A 27,414-nucleotide genomic window follows, 5' to 3' on the forward strand; every position below is an offset into this window, starting at 1 on the left:
GTTTCTGCATTCTTACCCCCCAGTACCCTGGCTATTTCTTCGATAGACACTTAAGTGCATCAAACCTATTTTTTTCTCTTGCTTCTACACTTGAATTTTCCATCATATTTCAATGAATATAGTTGTAAAGCCTAATGCAGAAACAAAATATCTGTAGCTAATTCTTGCAGTCTATTTTTAAAGACAGTTGGCACCATGTCTGGACCCTGAAACAAACATTTTCATAGAAACTGCATTAGCAGGTACATTTACTTTCATTAACATGTTCAGTTGTGATTAAATCTTCAACAATAAACAACACCTTTCCCTCCACAGCACCTTCCTTCACTGTACTGCTGTTGCTTTCATACTAATGAATTATTGGCCAACTTTTAAAGTAACTATTTTTTTCTTTCTTTCTCTGCTTGAATAGTTGTTACCCTGATCACCAATCTTAACTAGTGTAACAGCACCAAAAGCAGGTTAAGTGCACTGAGCACTTCTATTAATGCCCTTGATAAAATTGAGAGAACTTTTCAGTCTACGTCTGAACTAGGACATTTTTTAGCATGCTATGGCTGTCAGAAAAGTGCTTCATCTACAATTTCTGAGAAAATGCTTATTATCATAAATTTGCATCAATACACAGTAAAACTGAAGATTAATTACTTAAATGCTAGTAAGCCTGACTATAAGTTTGCATCTGATTTTCAAGAATGGAAGTGGGTGGAAAGCAGGCCTTGGCATTCTAGTATCCCTCCTACACATCCTGGTTAATTTACTGTGGTGTTTTCAGCCTTTCAAATTACTAAAACAGAGTGATATTTAATGCAAATTTGAACTGAAATGATGCAGCACATGTACTATTTTCTAAACAAAAACTATGTTAAAATGGAATTAAGTGTGCGACTATATGTCAGGTTCTTAAGGGTAAAAAACATACATTACAGAAGTTTTGTGATTAGCCCCCATCAACATGATGATGATGATGATAACAGCAATAATAATGCATCTGTCCATGGTCCAGAGATGCCAGCTTAAGGCATCCAAACAACATTAATTCGGCCCTTCACTGATATAAAACTATTACATTATGATTATGATTTTCAGGTTTTGTGGCTAAAGATTGTATTAACCATTTTTCAGAGACAGAGGGGGTTTTTTAACAATTTTTTTTCTCTTCCATGAGTAGAGCAGGACACAGTTAAGACTGTTTGAATGGCTTAACTGTTGAGTTTCTTTCCTTCCAAAAAAAACCTGTTGAAAATGTTAATATGATGCAAAAATATATAATTTTCACTAAAACCAGCTACAATTTTGATGGGAGGATACAAGAAAAAAAATAACTCTACTGAATGCACATCCTATACAATTGACAAATTCCTTGATATCTTTTCCTTTATCTATCATTCTGCCACAAATCCCAAGAGAGATGATGTGATTGACAGTGGCACTTCCATTGGAATACAGAGAGCACTGAGGAAAAACCTAAGGTTTTCTTTTGGCTTCCAAATTGTGAGAAAGGTAATGGGATTTGGTCTTTGTCAGCTAACTCTGGATAAAAATGACACCTAATTACCATTCACTAGATGTCCAATCAGACTGTCACAGTTGGCTGTATTTGATAAATCTGGTGGTAATCTTAACAGAAGCCAACAGTTAAGTATGGAGCATCCAATATCTGCATCTCCCAGGAGAAGGTCCCTGAAAGGTGATGGATGAAGCATGTGCGTGGTCCCCACTGCACTGCTTTGTAGAATATCAAAGTTTTGGTCCCCAGCGCAGAAAGAATTTACCTAAACGCAGAGGACTAAAATCTCTCAGTAAAATCAACAGCAATGTTCCCAGGCTTACACAGCTTTGCTGGAGGGATAACATTGCCTTTGCAGCACCTTCCAAGATGGTCGATCCAAACACAATCCATTCTAATAAACCCCACTTTCTCTCCACCCGCCATGAAAAATGTAGGAAAAACCTGAATGCTCCATAATGATTTCCCAGTGAAACAGAGACATGCAGAAAACAACATGAAGCTCCCAAGTGGAAGAGCTGTAACTCAACACTTGTACCTGCTGGGCTTAATTTTAGAATCCAATGCATTCATTTAAAATTAATAAAAGGAGCTGGCATTTTCTGTCAGCTGTTCATTGTAATGCAATCATTTTTTCCCCTCAAGAAAGAAAAATATGTTCAGAGGGAAGTATGCCCCTAGGCCCCTCATGAAGTTCTTTGCTTTGCTTCCTGCTGTAAACTACCCAACACATACTTGTTTAATACCTGAATTATCTGAAATCTTTTCTTTTTATTAAAGAGCTCTGAATGCACTAGCTGGTTTAATTGAGGCAAGACTGTAGAATATAATCTGAAAGATAGTTAAACATAGGATTGCAGCATCATACAGAGAAAATGACAGTATGTTATGGGCCCAATACTGAACTCTTTAATCAAGTAATACTTCCACTGATTTCAACTGGAGTGTTGCCTGAGTTAAAAATGAAGGATCTGTGTTTAATTATACCATAGATCACCTTCAAATCAACAGCAGGTCAGACTAATGCTGTATTGTTACCTGTGAGAGGGAGATATCAGCAACAATTTGCCAGTATGTGGCCAAAATCAGTATTTTTTAAAGAATGGGAGCCAGTAACTAGAGAAGAAAAAGGGGTTTTATTACCAGCTCCGCTACTGATTGGTTACTTGCTCACAGGACAAGGCTCTGTACGTGGTTTGGTTTACCTAATGAAAAGAATATTTACCCATGTATAATAAATTTCAAGATGACAGGTAAAGCTTAGCTAAAAACTGGTACGTGGCAACATAGTTGGGTATAGTTGATATGTATTTACATGACATGTGTAATAATAAATACATGATACAGTCTGCAATATATGCTATATTCAAAACATTTCTTAGTTTGCAAGACCAGGCAGTTAAAAGTTAGTAAATGAAAAAAAAATATATATAGTTGCCTGTGTAACCTTAATTTAGCCTTTTGCATGTATATAGTGTGATACAATCTTTAATTATTATGTGTCATTTCATTCAAAGGGCTCCTGCCTCATTCATGGATGAGGAAGCTTACTTAAGGTTGGAGATGAATCCTTCTGCCATTTGCTCACTTTTCACTGATTGATTTTGCAATCTGAACTTGTGCTTTTTAAACTTTTCTCTGTGTGTGTGTGTAATTCTCTATACCTCTGAAACCTGGGTTACAGGAGTAATTGTTCATACTAGATAATGATCTTTTATGTCAATTAGCACTGAAGGAGGATGAGATGAACACTAGGATCCTGAGTTTTGCCTATCTGCTTGCTGCAGAGGAATAGTGAGAATTTGGGTGTGGCAGTTTCACTGCCTTTACTGGCTTTTCCAGGATGTAAGATCAGAGTCTTTATCATGTTCACAAGTAAATGGCAACATGTTGCCTGTGCAAGGAACTTTTATTCTATGAAGAGTCTTTTTTGTCTGAAATCTATTGCGTAGCTTTATGGTACTCTAAGGTATTGACAGAGTAATGGATTTTTCCACCATGGTAGTAATTTATTCTCTATGGTATATGCTTCTCCTAATAGTAGTTAATAGTCATCTGTACCAGGACTAAAATAGTTCCAGTTCGAGGTATTAAAATAGATTTTCCATTATAAAAAAGCTACATGATTAGTATAGACTTCAATACACAGTTTATTAGAGTGCTGTAAATTTTAGATCAGAATATTGAATTCAAACTATACCTTACCCAAAGTTTCTGAGTATTCGGTTTCAAGATTTCAATTCAGCCCATGCAAGAAAAGGCAGAGTGATGAAGCTCATTTGTGGATATGAGAAGCTGAACTCCCTATAAAATTCCCGTATTGGGAGTTGAGGTTTTAGCTAAATACTAGATTGAGTTGTTATTATTCCCCTGTAATGCTAATCCATAAAGGCTTCTCACAAAGACCAAAGGTTAATAGCGATGTCAAGAGTATGGAAAGGTGCCTTGCCAACATGCATAAGCATTTCATCTAATGGATCTAGGTGGAGAACTTGCAGTTCCCCTTCCTACTTGTTTTTTAAAGAAAATTATGCCTAATCATCCCAAACTACCACTGCCGCAGTGGAGACCAAGACCAAACTAATTTTGGGCTGATCCAGTATTTGCAGCTTGGTAGAGTGGGCTCCAGAGAGGGCAGGTAAGTGCGTAAAACTATCGCCGTGTGTAACTTGTCAAGTGGTTACTCTTGTGATCATTATATTTGATGCAAACAGAAACCAAAGAATCAACTGCAAAGAGACAGCAAACACCACTAAAAATAATATTAAAAATATACTCTAAAATACAGTAATACCTTGCTGAGGTTCATCTCAAATCTAATGGATTCAAAACATTTGGGAGAAGATGGCCTGTCATCACAATTTTCCTGGCTAGAATTTCAGACCAAGATGTTCCAGCAAACCTCTAAGTAATTCATGACTACTAAACTCCTCACTGCATCAAACCTCATTAGCATTTAGCCTTGTTACAACACCACTGGTGACAGCAACAGCAGCAGTTCCTCAATACCAGGATGACAGTCTTCCAATACACAGGAAAGTCATCAGTGGGTCTGTAGACGACTGAGGAAGTTAATCCAAGATCCACATGTTCGACTGCCAATGTGGCAAATCGTTCCGGAGAAAGGGATAGATCCTAGTGATGTTGGGTTACAGCTCTTTCCTTTTGTTCGTCTCATCTCTTCCACTCTGTAGTGAAGTGAGCTTTCTCAAATATCACGGTGCCACCAGCGATGATTCAGCGCTCGAGTCTTCTAGGTACTGATAATATTGCATTTCTTCAGATTTGCCTTCAAGATGTCTTTGAATATCTTCTTTTGTCCACTTACAGAGCAGTGATGATTGGTGAGTTGGGAATATAGTACCTATTTTGGGAGGTGGTTGTCAGACATCCTTAATTTCCTGTCCAGTGGAGCTGCTGCTGTATAAACCTGGCTTCAATGCCGGTGGTGCTTCTTGAGCCAAAATGTTGGTGTTCATTCTTCCATTTTCCAAAGACATCGCTGATGGTAACGTTGCAAAGTTTTCACGTTTCTGATACGACGTCCAAGTTTCACATCCATACAGTAAGGTAGGAATGAAAACAGTCGAGGAGACAAAAAGTCTGTTCTGCCAGGTCCTAACGTCATGATCACTGAAGACATGATTTTAGAGCTGTCCAAAGACAGCACTTGCAGATTTTATCTGGTGCTGAATATTCACATTATAACACCAAACCGCACTTATCACAAGGCAGTTGCTATAAGGATCCGCTGGTACGTACACGTGGGCTGCAGAATTCCAACTGTTTTACAAAACATCTGTACTTGGACAATTCTGTCAGTCCCTTGAATTCAGAAATAACAATGTTTCATTTACTGTCTTTATCACAGTTATTTTAGAAGTGAGAGAATCCTCAGACAGGGTGATTACAGTGTGCATGTCAAATCACGAAGCCTTGAGTCAAGACCCCCATAAACATGCAGCAAGTTATTCTCCTGAAGAATGACTGAACAAAATCTGAGGAAGACCTTCATGATATGGCCAATACTAATTGGAATGGACACTGGTAGGCATAAACTTTCACTAGCTGTTACTTATGACATCCCAGATGTGATAGTTAAATAAGCAGTACCAGCAACACGTGAGGAAGTGGATGAAATGGTTAAGTACGTTGGGAGAGTTCAGAGTATATATCGGTGGCACAATTCACAAGCTGCACATTCCAGTTTGAGAAAACTTGTGTTCTTTTGGTCACGCACGTAATCTGCACCTTTGCCAACTCCTGGACACATAAATAAGATAAAACTCTGCTTAGTTAAAGGACCAATTTACAGCTTGTCTGGCTGGTAATTGGGACAATAAAAACGGACCTATGAAAACAATGATCTGTAAACCCTCCCCTCCCCCCCAAGTGTTTCATGCTCTTCTGGCATAAGACAGCATGTCCCTGAGTGTGGTGAACTTTGGTGAAATACAGATGAAAAAATGAAAGTTGGCATCTTTGATGAATTAGAACATGTCCTGTAATGAAGAATGCACTCTATCATAATGACATCAGGTCACAGAGCCTGGCTTTTACTGACCATTGCACTGCTACTTAGACTGTGCCTTTTCTGATCTACACAACACACATCAGTTGTAGTTAGGAAGAGAGAGCAATAGACTGAGCTGTGTCTGCAGCCATGCCTCATGTGCCAAGTACCGAAATGCCCATTATTAGAGGTCCGATCACAGTGGGATTCATATTCTCGGTGTGATACAGACCAAAAATAAAGGTGGCAGGTGAAAAATTCCCTGTCCAAGTGAGCTGCTCTCATTACAAACAGCGAGCTAACTTCAGAGATTGCTCACTGTTTTACAGTTCAAACTGAATGCATGGAAGACTGAATATGGATGCATGAACCAGTTCAGATAAAAAGAGCCAAAATGAATTTCTCCTCAAAACAGTGAAATTGATTTTGGACCTTTTATTTACTCAGAGGATGGGAAAACTTAGATAAAATGTATTTGTTTGCATTTAATGTCAAACAATTCTGTGCCTCAGCTAGGCTGGGAAATTGTAATGTCATGAGGAGAGTGATAAATAATTATCTGAGGCTGCATTCTCGCCTTTGCTAGACTTGTACTGGAAGAGTCTGATGAAAATGGCAAATTGTGGCCTGTTGTACTTTGCACTTCCCTAAAAATTTCTAAGGAGCATGAAGCAATACATACACATTTATTAATCTACTCATGTAATATGTTAAATAGAAAGTAGGAAAACAATATATGCACAGAGAAACGGAGGCACAAGGGGAGATTCATGCGGAAATTCAGCAAGGTACGTTTAACTGCTGACTTTAACAGAATTACCCATGTGCTTTATTATCTTGATGAATCTGAACTTAACAGGTTCACCACGCATCATGATAAGCACTCTGGTTCCAGTATGGAGAAACACTTAAGCAGCATGCTAATTTACACCCTCCTTAAGATTAAGATCCCCTCTGGCTTAGAGCCAGACTACTCAGCAGTGTTGCAGCAACGAGCCTTAAGCAATGTGCTCAAGGTATTACAGACCTGAGAAACGAATCAAGGAATTTGGATACAAATCCTTTTCACACTACTGTTTGCAGTGGAACAGCATATGCCCCTTGTACATGCAAGGTTTGGAGAAAAGTTATTCCAGCCCTTTCTGTTTGTTTATCCCTGCTTATCGACAGCCAATTCATCTATTATTTATCACTGAAAGATAAATGTGCTGGCTAAAATGGATACATTTCTTTGAAAATGGAAAGGTTAATACATGGAGGAGACATACCAAATGGCATGTGTGTCATTTGGATAGCATTTATCCTGAAGTTTCTGCCAACTCCAAACACTTTGGCCTATGCATCCCACTAATTCCCAGACTGATATAAAAGCAGTGACTACCAGTCAAATTACCTTGCCTGGGTTTTGCTTTTTAAAAAAATTACCATCAGCACTGTAGTAATTTCCTATCATGTCCAGTTTTGCATGGTGTCATGACACTTAAGCTGGACAAACAGCATTAAAGAACATAATACACATTTCAGAGGGAAAATTCAGGACCTGACTATTCTAGAACCTAATTGGATTGCTGTGGTGTTAGTAATACTATTAAATTATCTTGCTCAAGTTCTACATAATCAATCAGTCCCTAAGACAACTGTGGTTGGTACACAGAAAATTAGGTTTGGCTGATTGGACTTTAATTATGCTTCATTTGGGGATACTCTTCCATCAACACTGCAGTCGTGTCTTGCTGATGCAGCGAACAGGCTGAGATGAGAGAAAAAATAATGTGGCTTGTGACAGACAGATGCTAAAAGGGAGGATAGATAAATAACAAAATCACAAGAACTGCTATTACTTTGAAAGCAATGCGAGATACCACTTTGATATTTGCTTTGAAAAGGTGGACAGAACTGGCTCATACAGGAGAGAAGGCAGCTGACAACAGCATGTACAACGACCTAAGTATATAATGTGATAATGAACTATCAATAGATTAAATATGAAGAAATGGTTTGGTCTCCCAATATCAGCCTTCTGAAAAGACGATGGCATGATGATGACAGTGCCTGTTGAAATTCCTCTAAAATATTCCAGTGCATAGATGCAAGGACATCTATTCTTGTACATTAAATTCTCAAAGCTAAAAATGTACATGTTACCACTCTTATAGCATATTAAGTAAGTACAAAGTATAACTAGACCTTATGAATGGAAGATATATATTCTTTGGAACAGAAAGTAGAGCTCAGGACTCACTCTTTCCACCATTTACCTATGGAGTCATGCTTATGGTAGATTCTTAGCCCTTTTTATCCAGGGCAACAGCTTTAACAGAAGGACTGGACAATATCCACTATCAACACCATCATTTGGGGAGTTAGGAAATCTCAGAAGGTGGGAGGTGGAGCTTGCATCCTCTTGGGGAAAAAATAGGAACTAAATGTGTCTCCCACAGGTTGAGTGTATGCTTTATATACTGGGCTATTGGGTAAAAGGGGCAGAACAACAGCTATTGGCTGTGTTTTAAGATGGTGACCCCAGATCTATTGTTTGAAAGACAAACTACAGGTGTCTATCTTCAGGACAGGATTTGGGGCTGTGGATAATATATAAGAAGAGGCATCTCCTCTTAACTGTCTTTGAGAATACTTTGTTCCAGACAGGGAGAAATGAAGATACACCCTAGTCCTTGGGGTTTCCTTTGCTAGCTCTAGGCTTTCTGTTGATCCTACTGACATTGGTGTCTCCTTGATCACCATGCCAATTGTATTGCACTTTCTCGCTAACATGTACACAGAATTAGCTCAAGGCTGTAGTTTGTGACCTGGGGCTCAGGCATTGAAACTCTGAGCCTTTCAGCACCAAAGTCCTTTTTCAGACATAGCCCCAAATCCTGTTTAAATACTGAACTATAAACCACAGTTTCTAGCTACTGTTAGAACTAGATGTTCTAGCATCGTGTCCAATGGAATCAACTATGGTCAAATATTTAACTTCCATGTCATTAAAAGTTAATGGGGTGTGTAATTAATAAGTAAACAGGGTTGCTTCATACACATCATTTAGCGAAGGGTTTCTGCATAAACAGTACATCTGCCGCCCAATGGACAGAGAAGCATACAAATAATAATAAAAAAGGACTTTCCCTACACATTTTAAGACTAGGTTCAAGATGATTTACAGTCATTTATTTGGGACTGTTATTGCCCAGCGTGTGAACACTTAACTAGAGATTCATTAAAATGCACTCTATATATCTGATATAATAGCCTTGCTTTAAATGACTAAGTTTGCCTATGAAAGTCAGTATTTAAGGGCTTCTTAAAAATGATTATTTTTGACCCACTAGCAGAACAGACTCCTTTGGGGACTATTGTATTGCTCGGAGATTCTGTGGATTGTTAGATGATACTTATGTGTGCAGGGCCTATTTGCTAAATATTCTTTAACGGAGATGATTATTTTCCATTTAGGAAAACCAAATTGTACTATGCAAACCTTATAAATTGTCCTTTAATACTCTGCCAAAATTATGACAGAATCATAGAAAATGAGGGCTGGAAGGGACCTCAGGAGGTCACATCTAGTCCAACCCCCTGCTCAAAGCAGGACCAGCCCCAACTAGATCATCCCATCCAGGGCTTTGTTGAGCCGAGCCTTAAAAACCACCAGGAACGGAGATTTCACCACATCTCTAGGTAACCTGTTCCAGTGCTTCACCACCCTCCTAGTGAGAGAGTTTTTCCTAATATCCAACCTAAACTTCCCCTGCTGCAACTTGAGACTGGCTGTTCCTTATTCTGTCATTTTTTTCCCAATAGAGCCTGTAGCCCTCAATATCCACTGCCCAAAAGACATGTGCCCAACATGGGACTCAAACCCACAAGTGTGAGATTAAGAGTCTCATGCTGCACCAGCCCAGCTAGCTGGGCTGCTTATCCACAACACCTGAATCTGTTCGACTTCCAAATGTCACTTTATAAGACACAGCTGGTTTGTGTTTTAGGAATTCAAAAATAATATGAGACCAATGCCTTATCTATACGTTAACACACCTACTTTAGCTTACATGCCTACATTAAGTGAAAAAAGAAAAGAAAAAGGAAACAAAGATGTAAATCTTCATCCCACGTTAATTATCAGTCGCTTTGATGGCACTGGAGCTACGGTAATTTATACCTGCTGCGGCTTTGCTAACTGAAGTCTTGAAAAGTGAATTCTGAGCCAGGAATTTTTACTTTTGTTTATTAAGCATGATGGATGTAAAATGCGCGCCTATTTCCGATTGACTATCTCTATGCTTCTCACCACAAAGCATGCTGACTGCACTGTGTCCCATTCTGAGGTACAAAGTCTCCTGGTATACTGGACAGTAAACCTAGGCAAGGATGGACGGTAGAAGAACTTCCTTTCCACAGGACTTCTTTGAAATTCTCATCCAAAACCATTTTTTAAATTTTAGGACATTCCATTGGTACAAGAACAGTACAACAGAAAACTTCACTGTTATAGATTTCATAGATTTCTAGGGTCAGAAGGGACTTAGATCATCGAGTCCAACCTCCTGCTCTGGGCAGGAAAGCATTGGGGTCAAGTAACCCCAGCCACCTGCTGTCCAATCTCCTTGTAAACACCTCCAAGGTAGGTTACACTGTAACGCATTATCAATTTGTTCTCAATTGTTAAACTTGCATTAGAAAAATCTCACGGTGTTTTACAAACAGCAGTGAACACTGCCTCACAGTTCAGATCATGTTCCATTCGCTGCTTGTTTCTGTTCAGTGTTGTGAAGAGAGAACCCAATGTCTCTCTGCCAATCATCTTGTCCCTCCAGCCGTGGCCAGAGCTTTTGAAGTGGAATGCAGCCACTTACGACTCACAGAGATAAAGATATTTAACAGACCCATTCTATCATACCATCCAAATCACAACAGGAAACAGGGCTTGAAAAAAGGGCATTTTAAGTTTTCAAGGGCTGTAACAAATGTTTGCTTCCCTAATCAGAAGCAACTCATTTACAAATGCAAACATCTTTATTTATACCTGCAGAGCTTGAGCTGAGCCAGAGAAGTGGCCTAGCCTTCCCTGCTCCCCTGGAGCAGCCTGTTGGCACGATGCATCCTGTGAGTAAGTGACCAGCTGCATTGTTATTATTTGCATTATAGGACTGCCAGAAGGCTGCAACCAACAGCAGGACCCAGTAGTGCTGGGTGCTTTCCAAATACGGAGTAAAAGGCCTTCTATGTCCTGGAAAGATTAAAATGCGATGGAGTCTTTATGTGACACGCTCCAAGTGATCACACAGGATTTGATCACTCTTCACTGAGCTCCAGCACACCTCCTGCTTGTCCCTGAATAAGCAGTGGGGGATGCACTGGATGTGGAGCGGAGCCGCTTGAAGGCCCAGGCAAGATAGTTTGTAATATGGAATTAAAAAAAAATGCATGTCAGAGCCCACAGACACTTAATTCACTTCTATCCTGACTGACTGCTCCTTCAGTTATTCTTAATGCAGTTCTTTAGCAGTGGATCAAGTGCCTGCCAGATCTATTATGCATCGACCAATACCGAAGTAAAAGGCATCTCAGGTCAAAAGGCTTGTCCTTCTAGGTCTGAGACCCCTCCAGCCTCAACCTCATTCTTTGAAAATAGATTATGGGGGCTGGTAAAATAGACTGCCAAGTCTCTAGCTCCAGTGGACTGCAGGTTGGAAAGGAGTAAAATTTATAAAAGCTGCTCAATTCAAAGGTTCAGAACTTCGGGCACTTGGAAAACGACTCGGTGTCTGTGGTGGGGCTGACATCACATACTGGTTCTGTGTGCGTGAGAGACAGAGGGAGACCCATAGAGATATCACCCTCAACTGGCAGACCTTAAGGAGTTCAAGGAATTAACTAGCAGTGCTGGGTAACTCTTCAGCTCAAGTGGTAGCTCTTACGGAGTTGAAACAACAGGATTTCACTCCCAGCTCTGTGTATGTGTGTAGGGGAGAGAGAGATTTATCTGGTAATTACCTAAGTTGGACGCAACATATGGATTTGTTAAAGAGGGAGGAAAGTGAATGCATCCATCATATTCATTGAGTGTAATTGTATTTAAACCTCCAAGTATTTCACTGGAACTGTTTCAAGAACCCTGAAAAGACATAAATTGTTCATCCTCTGAAGTTTACGAACTGCAGGAAGCCGGCCCCATCTTCTAATACAGGGTGCCTTGCAGCTGTGAAAGGGGCTTCATTTCCCTTCTGGCACATGGCTGGGATTATTCACAAGAAAAACCACAGAGAAGATTAACAAATACATTTTTTCTCCTATACCTTACTGCAATTCAATATTGTCAAGAAAGCTACTTTCTAGCATCCGGTAATACTTCTTGTTACTGTTTTCTAGGGGGGGGAAACCCCACAAAATTTAGCAACTAAATTAGAGAGGGCAGAGAAAAGGATGTTGATGATTTTGTATACGAATTGATCATCCTGTTGTTACCAGTGTTCCTTTGTACAGACCAATAGTATAAATGCATCGCATACACGCCTCCACACTTGTCCCTGCCCACCATAACGTGAGAACCATACCATGGCAAGTTAAATATTTGCACATACATGGACATTTGCACATACATGCTACATTTGTCTCAGTATATGTAGTACTTACATGGGTTGATACCAACTGTAGGCATCGTGTTGTACAGAGAAATAGCCCCATCAGTTCTTCAATGAATACGCCACCCTGTCGATAACGACACTAATTTTTCCTGCTCTTTCACTGGGACAAGTCCAGGTCCTGAACCCATATGCTCCTGCTCATCATTTTGTGACTAGGATGCATAGAATTCCAATAAGTGTCTTTAAAAGGTTGGAGACAAGCAGGAGAAATAGATCTACTGAATATTTCAGTATTTACCCAAAATTAAAGCATGCAGTTACCAAATACAAATGAGACTTAATAAATGCTTTCTTCCTGCTTTATTTTTTAACTTACTATCAGTGATATGATTTGTCACGTACGTGTACTACAATGGGTGTCCCTAGAGAACTACCCTTTTGTTGAATTACTTAATGTTCAACCTGTAAGGAATCTGGGTGAGTATCCTAATATCCCAGACTTCTGGTGGTAAGCAGATGCTTAGTCAGTAGAAAAAACAGCAGTGTTGCACATATATCTTTGCAAATGGGCTCAATGAACTTTGTCAACTGGTAGAAATTCATCTGTCATTGAAGAGTCATTTCTCTTCCATTCCCTTGTAAGAACTAAGAATATCTTCTCCGCCTCCTTTTCCCCAGCTAAACCAACCTGCTAATTCTCTGTGGAATATCTAGCAAAGTACTTGTCACGTGAATATATCTGCTGCTAGGAAAGAATTTGACCTGCAAAGAGGACTAAAGAAAAGGTAAGTAGGAGAAAAAAATATTAGCTCTTTTAAAAGCTTGGATTCTTTTCTGTTTGGCCATCTATTGCTTAAACGTTACTCATTGTATGATCGTAATTCTCCTTGCCTACAGCTCCGTGGACATTTATAAGGATAATAAGGGAGATGAGAAAAGAATTCTTAACTCGCATAAGGCTTTTGCTATATATTTGATCTATTTTTTGTTTTTTTTTTAACATTACAACTGAAACTTCTAGTTTTTCATGTATTTGAATACATGCAATATTTTTTCTTACATGTTCTGCTAGGCTGGTTTCCTTTAGCATTTAGGTACATAAAAACATTTTCTCCTTGTCATATTCTTAGATCCCCAGGAAAATTATATCAATGCTTAGAATTGCCAAAAGCTGATATACTTTAATTCACTTTGCCAAGCCTAAGGTAATGCAGCTCATCTAGTATATATTTCCACCTGGGCAAAATGAGTCGATAACAATGAAGAAATGACATTTCACATTGTCTCCAGTCAGTTTTCAGTGTAATGTGCAAGATTTAACTACTGCATTCCCATCGCTGTGCAGCTCTAGCTGGCAAGTTTCTCCTACCCAACAACCTTTCCTTTCAAAAAAATATTTTTCTCAGTTAAGGAAAACGCACACTTTCTGTTTTCACAAAGGAATTTACTTAAGCAGGTATTAGCTCAGGCCTTTACGCACTATTTTTCAATGCACGTAAGAACAAAGAAACCCCCAAAACAACGTGCAGTGAAACTTCTAATCAAATAACAATGTCCACTGCTAGATTATATTCTATGTATTTTAGTGAGAATTCTCTTATAATTTTCAACAGAAACATGCCCATTGTTGCTATAATATACTAAAGTGTTCAGACCCTTCACATGTTCCAATATGTAGCTCTTGGAAACCTACAATAATTTACACAGAAATGCAGTCGCACATACATGAATTAACTTCTTCACCACTCTACCACAGGCTACTTGATGTTCCAGCTATGGGAAAAGCAAATGTTCCCACCTGCGCGTGTGTGTGCACGTGTGTGTGTATGTGTGTGCAACTACTTCCCTGTGTGCCAAAAATCGAAACAAAGTCCAAAGTGTAGAAGAGGGAACATCAGCTCTTGGAGACTTTGCAAAGCGTAATACAAGGATTACTGTCTCTAGTTTGTCAGCTTTATAATTCTCCAACAGAATAGGCTCCTAGCTATTCAGCCAATGCACGACTGCTTAATCATAAATCTTGTAAGTTATGGGTTAATGCCAAGAGCGGTGCATTTTAAGATACATTTAAATTATAGCTACCATGAACAATAGTCCCAGAAGCAAATATTAAAGAACACATTTCAATAATTTTATAGAATCTTTAAAACCGCAAGACACCAAATGCGTGCAGAAAGTAGCAAGGTAAAGCTCTGAAAGGCTCCCATTATTAGAAAGAAAGGGAAAACATACTGCAGACTTCAGTGCCTTTTTTGATTTGAGCTGGAGCTCAATGCTTCAGTTGCTAACATATACTACCGTTGGTGAAAAGCCAATCCTCGTTTTCTTTGCCCTCGGCAACCACGCTACATGCAAGTTAAACAGAGTTCTGTTACTAGGGTCTGGAATACATTAGCAAGGATAATATGGCTATCTTCCTCCCACTACAATCCACGCCAGCTATAACCTCATGGTCATCAGTGGATTGTGTATACTAACACACATAAATAGCTTTACTATGGCTTAGAGACTTAATATGAATATATATGTTTTATCTACTTTCACTCAGGAGGAGCCCAACCAAAACATTATCTCATTCTACAGTCTTAAACCAATCTTCATTGGCTTTGCTAGGATGGCCCTACAAAGCAGTGAGACCAAAAAGTGGCTATTGCAACACAGCATCTTTGACCGATATATACTGTTTTAATATGCCAATGCCACTCTGTCCTACTTGCTTCTATGGGTGCATTTAATTGAAACTTCACTCACTTTAGAAAAGTGTACTTTGTTTTGTTTTTAATGAGAATTTCCCACTGTCATGGCTGAGCAATGGCACAAAAAACCTTTTGTTATATTCTCAGTAGAGCTGTTCTTCAGTTTCATACTTTGCAGCTTCTGTGCTTTGCTCTCTGTTGGAGTTACTTCTCTATCTCATAAAAGTAGCTCTTCAAACACATATGGAGACAAAAGGAACAGCAATTACTTTGTTAATATTTGCTCGACACACAGAATACTTAAATATATTATATGGCAGTTGTTTCTATTTTCATTCGTCTTCTGACAACTTGTAGTCTGTTATTTTTAACCGAGTTTGAAAGACTCACAGTCTCATGAATGGTGAATGAAGGTCTATTTCTTTCAGAGGAGGAAAACACATGGTGTAACCTAAAGGCTAATGATAACAAACAGTTGAACACAAATGTCCTGCTGAGTTTCCTTCTACTAATGCATTGCTATAAGCATAATGTGCCACAGGGACTGTGTAAGTAACAATGACCAGCATTCTTATGGCAATATCATAAAGGCCACCGGGAGCCTAATATTCACCTGCTCTGCACTTTGCATAGCTCCCTGCACCTCTACGAAATGAAGGTAGGTGACAAACAAATTTGTAGCTACCATGATCTATGTCTTGTTCATTTTGAGCATGTACCACTTCAGTGTGGTTTATGTGAGCTGAAGGTTTTACCTACTCGAAATTGAAGCTAATGCAGAATGCAGATGTGTGTTCGTAACTTCATCTGTCTATGAGTTTGTGGGATGCGTACTAATTTCTTAGGTGTGATTCTGCTACTTTTATCTGTAGAGTTTTAAATGGCTCTCTCACCCCTTTTTATAACTGATGTCAAAGTACGCATTCCAGATGAATAAAAGAGTGACTGTTGTAAAGATATTTTCCATTTAGAGTCTTCAGGTTTTGTGATTTTACTCACCCAATTAAGACTGAAGTAGTTTAAAGCAGTTGATTTTTAGGTAGATATATTTACCTAGACAACTTTTAGGGAAGAGAGAGATGCAATATGGTTTTCATGGATGAGGACATGGGTCCTCACCTGCGTGGGTAGATCTCTGGCCGGTTACTTTTATATTCTCCCATTTGCAGATGAGTGGCAGGTGCAGAGAAATGTATATTACTATATTATGACTACATCATTTTATATTATAATTTATGTATCTTAAACTGTATCAAAGACTCGTAGAATGCAGAGACCCCCCATCAATGATTTTATATATAAATAAACAGACAACATAAGAGGATTTCTTGTGCTTCGCATGTAAGCTTATCCTGTGGCACAGTTTCCTCTTAATACATGGATTTTCTAATACACTGTGTTATCTATGGCATAATTTTTTTAGGCTGCCTATGAACATGATAGAGACCAAAGCTGCCCTTTGTCTTGCATATATGTGTTCATTATTACACTTAATATCTTATTGCTCCCAAGGGTTTCTGGATTTAATTGGCTTTATATGCAGACTGTTTGCACGTGTGTGTTGAAAGAAGCTCTCAAGGAGAGTTGAAACATTTTCTAGATGATACTGCACGTCAGTCAAGATTATCAGAGAATAAGTCTAAAGGAGCAAGGCATCCAAGCCCCAGCGGTTTCTAAGAGAGCAAGGAAACTAAGCCCCAATAGCTTATTTGAAAACATTCAGCTAATAATTAGTTTGAATGCATATATAATTGGTTTTGCACCTTTCTGGTGAGTTCTCTGAAACATAACTACTGTATTTCACATGGCAGTTATACGAATAATTACATAATTTGAGTGTTTGTATTTATCAAAAAATAATCATTTATGTCTCGTCTTTTCTGCCAGGTTACAATCCACAACTCGTAACAAGAGAGATCATAATCACAACATGTGAACACTTATTTTGTTATTTCTGTCTTGCTGCCTGTTAATGTATGCCGTACTAATATGATGGAAAACTGAGGAACAAGCATATGGTCATTCAGCAGGCAATGATTTGAAAAATCCCCTTGGCCGAAAAAGTGTATAATCCTAATTATGTGTTTTAGTAGCACAGTAAACATTTTTGGTACAATTTCAATTTATGGCTAAATGATATACAATTTGGCTAAGAACATACTGGACAGCACAGCCTGCTGAAAAGTTCCAAAAGGGTTTACTGAACTGTAAAAAGAGAAATATAGAACTAAAGTATGTTTCCAAAACACAAATGATAACAATTCTGTTAGACCTTGTAGATTTTGTGGACTGATTTTACTACTGTTTGCCACAACTTGACCTGAACTTCACTATGCCTTGGCTGAACCACAGAATACTGAGAAATCATTCTGGCTAAGTACAGACGTTCAAAAAGCCCCTAGCAGAAGCACTCTAACTACTACACTTTATTTAAACAGACATTTGTCTTTGGGGTGGGGGAGGGGCAGGGGTTGGTGCTTGCACGTACTGGCCAAGACCAGCAAGTGGGAGACACTCCCACATACCTCCTAGGAGGCTACTGGAGCCAGCCCTGCCCCACTCCCACTGCCATGTGGGCCCAGCCCAGCTCCCACCCTGAGACCCTAGTCAACAAGTGGGGGGGTGGGAGGGGGCTCTTGCAGCAGCGGGGGGCAGGTCCCCCTTTCCCTCAGTCCCACTCAGTCCCCGTAGCATGGTGAAAAGCTGGTCTGGAAGCCCTGTGCTGAAACTTCTGGCTGCCATTGCCAGGAGGCTTGGGCAGGGGGAGAGAAGGAGGGAGCCCTCCTGCCATGCTGACTCAGCCTGGCCCCCTGCCAAGAACCCAGCCAGCAAGCTGTGAGGGAGCCCTCGTGGCAGAGGGGCTCCCTTCCCCTACACCCCAGCCTCTTGGCAGCTGCAGCCAGGAACTACAGGATGGGGCTGCCTGGCCAGCTTTTTACCGCACCTCTCTGTTGTGTGGACCTGGCCCAACCTTCACCAAGACCAGAGCCTGAAAGCTTTGGGGTGGGAAGTGGGGGGAGAATCTGTGCAGGAGAGGGGCTACATCCCTCGACACCCCACCTGGTTGCACAGAAAGGAAACAAAGCCTTTCCTTTCTCCTCTCTGTGACAGCCTGGTGGTGGGGCTGGACTGGGTGGCTCAGACTGGGGGCTTGTCTGTTTGGCCCAGAGCAGACAAACACTAGCTGAGGCTAGCAAACTGCCCAGTGAGGCCCCCCCAGGATGGTGGCAGAATGCAACCTACATGGATGTGGTACAGACATTCAAAAAGCGCTACAACCTAAAGTGCTTTAATCTAATACCACATCCATAGAGGGTTAACTTAGGGTGGGATCTGCCATTTTAAAGCACTTCAAATGCTGTGAACGTCTGTTCTGTTACTGCTTTAAAGTGTTTTCTGTGTACTTAAATGTGAGTTAAGTGTAACGTCTGTACCTGGTCTCAGAAAATACAGCCAAGGTGGAAATGGCAAATTTCCATTTTTAATCTATCAGTCCTAAAACTGGTTATCTATGGATATAACTGACCTCCGAAGATGTAATTATCCTGTAAACTACATTTGAATAAATGTGAAGAAATCTATCTGACTTCATGAAAGATTTTAAGATATATTATTTTTTAATGAGGAGCTGAATCAATGGACGGTGTTAAATAAATAAAATAATTAAATAAATAAATGAAGTAAGAAAAAAACCATACTTTAAGCTTAAAATTAAACAATGCTCCAATCTAATTGGTTGAATTTACATAATGAGAATTCTAACACCTGAATTATACATATCCCATGTAAACCTTTCATCTTACTTATGAGGTTTCAGCCTTAAGACTGCAACACCTTTGTACCATTTCCGCAACTCATTACACACTATAATGAGTGGGAAATACACTGCATAGACCAATTTATGTGACAATAACTGAAATGAGAAGAGAAAATGATACCAATTTCTTATCAATCTTGTTGCAATCTTGAAGCTATAATTTTAAAGTCTCTCTAGCTTGATGCCACCTGATACTAAAGTTCAAAATAACTACACTGTGTGTGCATGTGTGGATGAATGCGCATGTCTCCACATACAGGACCTCTATATATTTGCATATCAATATATAGCTACTGCATGCTTATTACAGGTGGTATCCATAGTTAAGGTTACCTGCTGCTTCCCATTGTAAGTTCTGATTTTCAGTTGCATAACATTTTACCAAGCTTTAATGGTTTTGGCTGTAATTTTCCATACAGGCTATGCCCGAATTCTTTAAAGCTTCAGTTAAAATGACTCAGTCATATTGGAGGAAACACACTGTTTAGCTGACAACAAAAAAACATGTTCAACCATTTTGCTGAGAAGCTCTTGTTCCTCCATTACTTAAAATAACTTGATATCCCCAACCTTTTGCTAGTAGGGCAGAGATGTACCTTTAGTACCTTGAAAATTCACCCCAAATGAAGTCATATTACAAGGTTGTAAACTATCTCAATTTATGTGCTCAGTACAGATCTCCCATGGTCACAAAAATGTCTGAAGGCTCTGTTCTGCTCTCAACATGTTCCACTCTTAAGAAAGATAGGCAGCAATACATTTGAACACATCTAGTTCGGAAAGTAACCATCTGTTTCTGGAATGTCTCTGAGCATCAAACTTCACTAAGGAAATTATTTGCTTAGTTCTAATTGTTATTCTGAATATTTCTCCAGAAGTGTCAGGTACAGATAGGTTCCTGCCAGAAGGTTAGACTTTTAATTACTCTATTCATTAGCCTGATATTCATAACATTTATTTCCAAATTCTGTAAGAGAGATGTTTACAGCACTTAAACAGATTAGTCTGAGCGCGAATAGATTCAATAGGTGTTGAAGTATCCAGGATTTGCATAAACTGCACAGATGATTACAAAGCTATTTTGAATTTCTATTTGGGGGTAACTGAATTGCAATATGCAACTTACACAGATTTGTCAATCATTTTCTTAGAAATGACACTTCAGGATGCTAGTTTTAGAGATATGGAGAAGAAAATGTTTTTCTGTCTAGTCTTTCCTTTCTATTCTTCTATGTGGGGGCAAAAGGCCTGAAATCAGTGAGACTCTTACAGTGCGTAAATCTTGCTTACTGAAAAGCTGAATTCTCTTCATCTTCCCCTTCCTCTAAAATACTGCCAGAGCCCGCAGTGAAGAAAATAATGCAATACAACAATTTCCCCAAAGAATGTGGAGTCTATTAATAAACATAAAGCGATTTGCTTGGCTACATACAATGCAAAACTAGGATTTATAGGGGATGTTGGGTCTATCTAATGTATATGTTTATAGAACCATATTGATAATTATAAATACTATTAATCTTCCAAGTGCTTGTGTAGAAGATTGTAGTAATTCATCAATTATTGCTGGAGGAGATTCTGAACAATGAAAGAATTCTAAGCACCCAGCTCTGAATGTAAAAGGCTCCATTTAGTGGCAGTCGGGTTTCAAGCTACACATATCTAAATGTCACTAAATTGACAGTTGGAGGGCATAGTTCTAAATAAAACTGATTTGTTTATACTTTTTATCACTGTGAACTTGAGGCTCCTGAATACAGAAATAATCCAACTGCAAACAAATTAAGTGGACAAAGATCTTTACTTTATCTACATTTAAAGATGCTAGGGTTGGAAGGGACCTCAACAGATCATCGAGTCCTACCCCCTGCCTAGGCAGGAAAGAGTGATAGGGTCAGATGACCCCAGCCAGATGCCTATCCAGCCTTTTCTTAAAGACCCCCAACGGGGAGAGCACCACCTCCCTTGGAAGCCCATTCCAAATCTAGAGAGAGACATTTAACTATTTCTAGAGCATTAGAAATAATGCCTAGGAAATAGTTAGAAATATCTTAGAAACCCTCCACCAAAGCAAAAATGGACAGAAGGACATGTTATCCACCATTTGGTCTTTACTGAATCAGTGTACACCATCTTCAGTCATCCTGAGAATATGCTGTGAAGTCTGATCAATACCCTGGTGCCCAGTAGTACCTTTATGCCTATAACATTGAGTTGGAAGAGTGAATGTGACAAGTTGAAGATGCTTATGCAATTAAAACAAAATGAGCCAAGCTGCAAAGACACTAACAGGCAAGAAGAATAGCATTAATTAGATGATCAAACTAAAACAAATGGTAGGTACTAGAGGAAAATATTCAGTACTCCTAAACAACAGGAATAATTCCTTTGTAACTATTTCATTGCTTGTCAATACTAAGTGCCAAATACTCTATAGCACTACAAGCCACAGAACTAATGTTATGAGACTACAAGCATATCTGTTCCCTGGGTAACAAACCAAAAAACAAAATCACATGGATTTCTTTATCAAAAAATCGGATGCTTAATACTCCAATGTACAGGATCTAAATGTCCAAAATGCATACTCATCCTTTGAAATGCTATACTATTTTCTTACTCTTTACTAAGTCACAGAAGGAAAAGTCCACGGAGCTTGGTGTTCAAATATCCCAGCAGCCCTCTTCTACTCAACCATGGTTCTACCTATTACGTAGCAGACATATAGAACAAGACCAGCAACTCCAAAAACTTGTAGCCAACAGAAAATGGGAAAACTATAGGGGTGCACGGGGGACACCCTGTTCCTCTCAAGTCAGTGGGAGCTTGTTACTTAGTCAATAGGGTCCAGATTTCAACCTGGAGCAAGGTTGAAACCAAGAAGCATACTTAACTCGAATTACTACCAGTCTTATTAAAACATGCTTTATTAGCTAAGTTGCCTTCTACTTTATTTAAATTAAGGGGTCATCCTTTGAAATGCTATACTATTTTCTAACTATGGAAATAGAATGCAGGTCTCTTACGGTGTTTGTAGACATGCTCCAAGGAGTGCTGGGGGGAGAGGCGGGGGTGCTTTAATTAGCGTGGCTCCAAGAGCTGCTCTAACGAAGCACCTGAAGCAACGTACGTATCAGTGTCCCTGCGCTGAAAAATAGAAGTGAGGGCACTTCAACTAAAGCCTGTCAAATGAGCTTTAGGTAAAGTGTCCCTGCCATCATTTTTCAGCACAGGGACACTGATACACATGACACTTGAGTCTGCTGGAGCACAGTACTTACCATGCTCCATCAGACTTGATTAATTAAGTCTGCTCTGACATGCTGTAATTAAAGAGTGTTGCAGCAGCCTCTCTGCACATGTATAGGCACCCTTAGGTTTTACTTAGCTTTGTGCTTTCCCAATGGTAATTCCAAGATTATTAAGCAGCCAAGAGGCAAGCAGCCTGATCCCTGCCCCTTGTCCCTCCCCATATCCCTCTCCCCACAGGTGTCTGTGACCCCTGGCACCTGTCCTCCCCCCCCCAAGTACTGTGCCCCTTGCCATCTCCCTCTGCTGCCTGCCCCTAAGACCTGCACCCCCTGAGGTGCCTGCACCCACTGCCATGTGCCCCAACTCTACCTAGCCCATTACCTCTGTCCCTCACCTGCCCCCAAAGCCTCTGCCCTTCTATGCAGCCTCTGTCCCCTGCCGTTTACCATCCATTGTAACTTCACTCCCATGGGCTTGGAGTACAGGATAGCTCAGACCGTGGGCTGGTCATGTGGTAGTGCTTCCTCTGGTGGTCTGGCCACAGTGCACTGCTGCTGCTGTTGCCACTACAGCCACTGTCACTGCCACCACTGTTGCATGGCCAGATGGGTCCCAGAGCTACCCTGACTCCATGCCCTGGGCCAGAATGGAGTTGGAATTGCAGTGGATGGTAAGCAGCATCAGTGGCGGCAGAGGCAGTGGGGAAAGCTTGCAGGGGATGTGTGGAGGAGAGGAGGGAGCAGGTGGCCACTGCAGCTCCAATTCTGACCCGACCCTGGATCAGGGCAGGAGCCAGAGCCACAGTAGCCACCTGCCTTCCTGGCTTGTACTTGAATCCAAGCTGAGGGGCTTTCCCCCCCATGCTGATTGGGGGACACCTTGTTGGATTTGAGTATATATGGTATTTTAATAACAAAACAAGCAACAAAAAAGAACTTAAAAGAGCCCATGTCTTTTCTCCGCTGGAATTTGCCCTTTCAGTGTTCTTCTGATGCTGCCTAAAACACAGATGAAACAGCGACTCTAAGAACAATAGTTAAAAAATAATCTAGTGCCGTGAATTTGAAGTTACGGCATGTGAGGCTTGGTGAAGAAGCTGATTATAACCTTTTCTGCTCTTGATATATTTTACTGTAAAACAGTTTAGCACTGAAAAAAATAGAAACTTCAGTAGTACACATCAGTAGTGGAAACAATAAAGTTAATTTGTAATATTACTTTAGACATTATTCCAACACCCGTGCTCCCATAGACTGTTGTCTTGCAAGGAATTTTCTATTCCTCTATCCTCTCATCTGTTCTGGGAAAACAAACAGCTGACAGGAGTAATTTCTCAATACATGTAGCATTCTGGGAAGAAATAGGCAAGTTTAAAACACAGTTTCTTTCCTTGAATGTAAATTTTCAAAAAATATATAGCCTTTGGCAACATACATCCGCAGTCCTCTTTATAGTGCAACATATGCACTGACAGCCCGAGATACTGTCCTATTCCACTGTAACTGAATGATGATGGATTTACTGTTAAAGGTATTCAAGGCATTTCTCCTCCTTATAACGATGACGTTCTCTGTGCAGTACCTTGTATTCTACACATGTCCCTTCAACACTGGCACTTCGAAATACAGACCTGGTTCTAGAGAAAAATATCACTGTGTTTAGCAGTGCTTATTGTCTAATTGCATTAGCTCTAATCTGAGCAATTTGGCATGTACCGCAGGTCAAGAGATTGAATTTGAATGGGTATTCCAGTTGGCAAGATTTCAGATCCAGAGTAAGGCATTTCAAGCAGCAAAAAGGAGACATAATATAAATATTGAATGTGTGTGCAGGGTATGAAGGGGGCTGGAAAAGCTTTAAATAATCTTCATGAAACAGAGGGAGGCAGAATGTACTTTCAAGACCTCTTAGTGGGAGGCGGGTGGATATTTTTGTAATCAGAGCCTGACTGCAGGGAGAACAAAGCATCCTAACTTTTTTTTTTAGTGGAACACTGGCCAATCCATTTAAAATTAGACATCTGCTTATTTAATCCTCACTGAGACATGGCCAGAATTTTCACAAAATTGTGATTTAAGTCCCAGGAATTGTTGGTTGAGGTGTTAAAGATTAATCACAGCATAAGGAGATTTGGTGATTATACTGCTGTCTCTCTCCCTCATGTAAAACTCATTATTTATGTCCAGAGTTTGTTACAGTAAGAAGTTACAAGATATTTTTTTTTACTTGATGTCAGGCAGAGTCTGGTCTCAGAAGATAGTGGCATAAATCCAGAGAAACTCAACGCAAGCCAAGGAAGGTATCCCTCATTTAATCCAGCTGTTACAGAGCTCAGAATCTAGCCCTATGAATGTACATAATAATGCAACATGCCTTCGGTGAGTATTTCTGCCTGAAGTGAGAAATCAAAGATGTGCAGAAACAACCAAACTTGAAAAAAAATACACAGCCCCAGACACTTTGTACAAGTGGTTTTGTAAGTTGAGGATGAGTTGATGACAGAAAAAGAAAAAAAAAAGAAACAAAAATCAGAACCAACACAAAACAAAACCCATAGACGGGATAACCAGAAGCCTCTCAGATGATTCACTTTATAGCTTTTTTTCAGTTAATCAAATAGATATTTCACTCAAGTGATTTCAGAAAAAAATTATGCCCTCCATTACTATACAGAGAAGATACTTAAGAACTGGGCATATAACATGCTCAGATTTCTCCAAAGACGAGTAATTATTTCCTGCCTGTTCCCTACTCCAAGGTATTCTGAATACAAGACTAAAGTTTCTCATCTGTAAATATAAATCAGCCTTGCAATATTGTCATGAAAACTAAACAGGAAAATCTACTTGCCCATCAATTATGCAAGGGAGATAAAAATGAGGGGAAAGAACCAAATTTTACTTGTGTAGGGCAATCCTCCCCTCCACCCCCCCAAACAAAAGCCTTCTTATCTTAGGCACTTAAAAGCCCCTTAGTGTCTAAGCACCATGTAATCACTAATTCCTATGGCATTGCCACCATTCATGTGAGGCAGGGAAGGACTATTTTGTAGCTTTTATTGATGGAGAACTGAGGCACTAATTGACTAAAGCCATGATAGACAAAGGGACTTGGGTATGGTGATGCTGGGTATCATAATGCACAACTTTCAAATGCCCACTCCAGGAGCAGAATACACAGACTGCAGACCTAGGTTTGAGCTTTGGATGCTGGCCTCCGTGCCGGAGTCGATACTGTTGGGGCAGCTGAAGTGTGGTCTGAGCATGCCTACTGGATGGGTCCCACAAGAGGCAAAGGCACAGGACGCCTTAGCTTGTGAATCTAAAACAGGTACAGGGAGGAAGCGCACTGCTCAGTCTTCCTGTGGTGACAGTTCCTCTATGTAGAGCAGCACAATTTTAGGTGCTTATGTATTTTATTAGTGAAAAGTAGGTGCCTACATCCTCTCAGGAAGCCAGTGGTTAGGCAGAGTTTTTCTGGATTGTTTTTCTTGTCTCTCACCAAATTTTTCCAAAATTGCGACTTAAGGGCCTAAGTGCCTTTTGGGCTCTTGCCCTAAGAGACTCGCCAAAGCCACCCAAGAAGTTCTAACTAAAGCAGGGAGGTGAACTTTGGTTTTCCAAATATGAGCCAATCAACCAGACACTGGACAATCCTTCATGATATCATTATGCTCATTAAAAGCATACATCCACAGAGATACCTGCAGAAATAAACCTGCAAGGCAACTGCAGGATTTGTCTGTTTCTCTTGGGACCTATTTAGTAAGAACCAGCGTTTCAGTTTCTTTATCTAGAGAATCCCTAGCTACAGTACTTTGAAATTGCCAAGGCTTCTTGTTCTCATGAGAACAGGACTAATCCAGCTTCCTAGATTTATTTAGACAGTGCAATACACAGGCAAGCAGAACAGAAGTTACTGTAGTAAATGAACCTTCTGATAGAGGAGAATCTAGTCAAGTCCAGTGAAGGGGGTTGTTTTTATGGAAATGCTCAACACAACTTCACCAGTTAAAAAAAGAAACAAAAAATCAAGCTCCATTAATTTCTATTTAAGACTGTAATAGGTCAGGGTGAGTAATTTATACAAAGTAGGACCTAGTTAATAAAATATTGATATTTTGGAAAAAAAAGAAGTGTAAACTGAAAATTAATAAGGCAGTCTGCTTTAAATAAAACATAGCAGATTGAAAAATGCCAAAAAACATGTCTCATCCCATAATGAGTATGGAATTTAAGAGGAAAAGCAATATAATGGTCGGGTACAAAGAGTGGCCCTTGGCTATGCCATTAATTACTTATATTACCTATTTAAGACCCAGAATGCATTAAAATTAAACTTAAGGAGAAAATGTTTCAGATGAAGTTACATTTGCATATTACAATATTCCTAGCTTTTAGGGAGGGCTAATAGTCCTCATCACTGCAGTACCCAAGGGCTTCATAAAGGATGTCTTTTTGGCTCAGGACAGTACCATACTGAGGCACTCTTATGAATGGAAGCAACTGAACTGGAAGTGGAATGGCTGCATTATTTCAGTGCTACATACATACCAAGGCCAGGTACAGACATTACACTTCTACCGGTATAAGCGATTGGAAACTGGTCTATACCCATAATAGAACAGAACTTTGTTACATAAAATCGGTCTATACCCGTAACAGAACAGAAAGTCAGCACACAGACTGGTTTAAAAATGGCCGAACCCAGTCTAAGATTTTTTTTTTTACCAGTGAGGAAATCCAGTATAAATCAGCAGGAGACCTTGACTTTCTGGGAAGGTTGCCCTCCTATTAGCAAAGGTATAAATTCAAGTAGAAAACGACAACCTTTTCATAGGTACTTATTTCACAACAGGAGTGGCCTCCTTTGGTTCACCTCAAATAGACAGGGAACACGTTTACATTAAACTGAAAACTGCCTGCTACACTGAAATAGAGATGTTCACACAGGGGTTTGCACTGAATTAGACAGTTAAGTGAATCTGGTAAAAGATGTAGAGGAAGGAAAAATGACTTGTATAAAACCAAACAGGA

General features: G+C 39.8%; 1 protein-coding gene across 2 annotated transcripts in view; it reads right to left on the reverse strand.

The window, feature by feature from the left end:
* GRM7 (glutamate metabotropic receptor 7) overlaps positions 1 to 27,414 on the reverse strand; it is a 527,701-nt gene that overhangs the window by 132,675 nt on the left and 367,612 nt on the right. The gene's annotated exons all lie outside the window — the stretch shown is intronic.

The sequence above is a fragment of the Crocodylus siamensis genome, chromosome 11 (assembly GCF_052110815.1).
Source record: "Crocodylus siamensis isolate JL-2025a chromosome 11, ASM5211081v1, whole genome shotgun sequence".
NCBI classification, from domain to species: domain Eukaryota; kingdom Metazoa; phylum Chordata; order Crocodylia; family Crocodylidae; genus Crocodylus; species Crocodylus siamensis.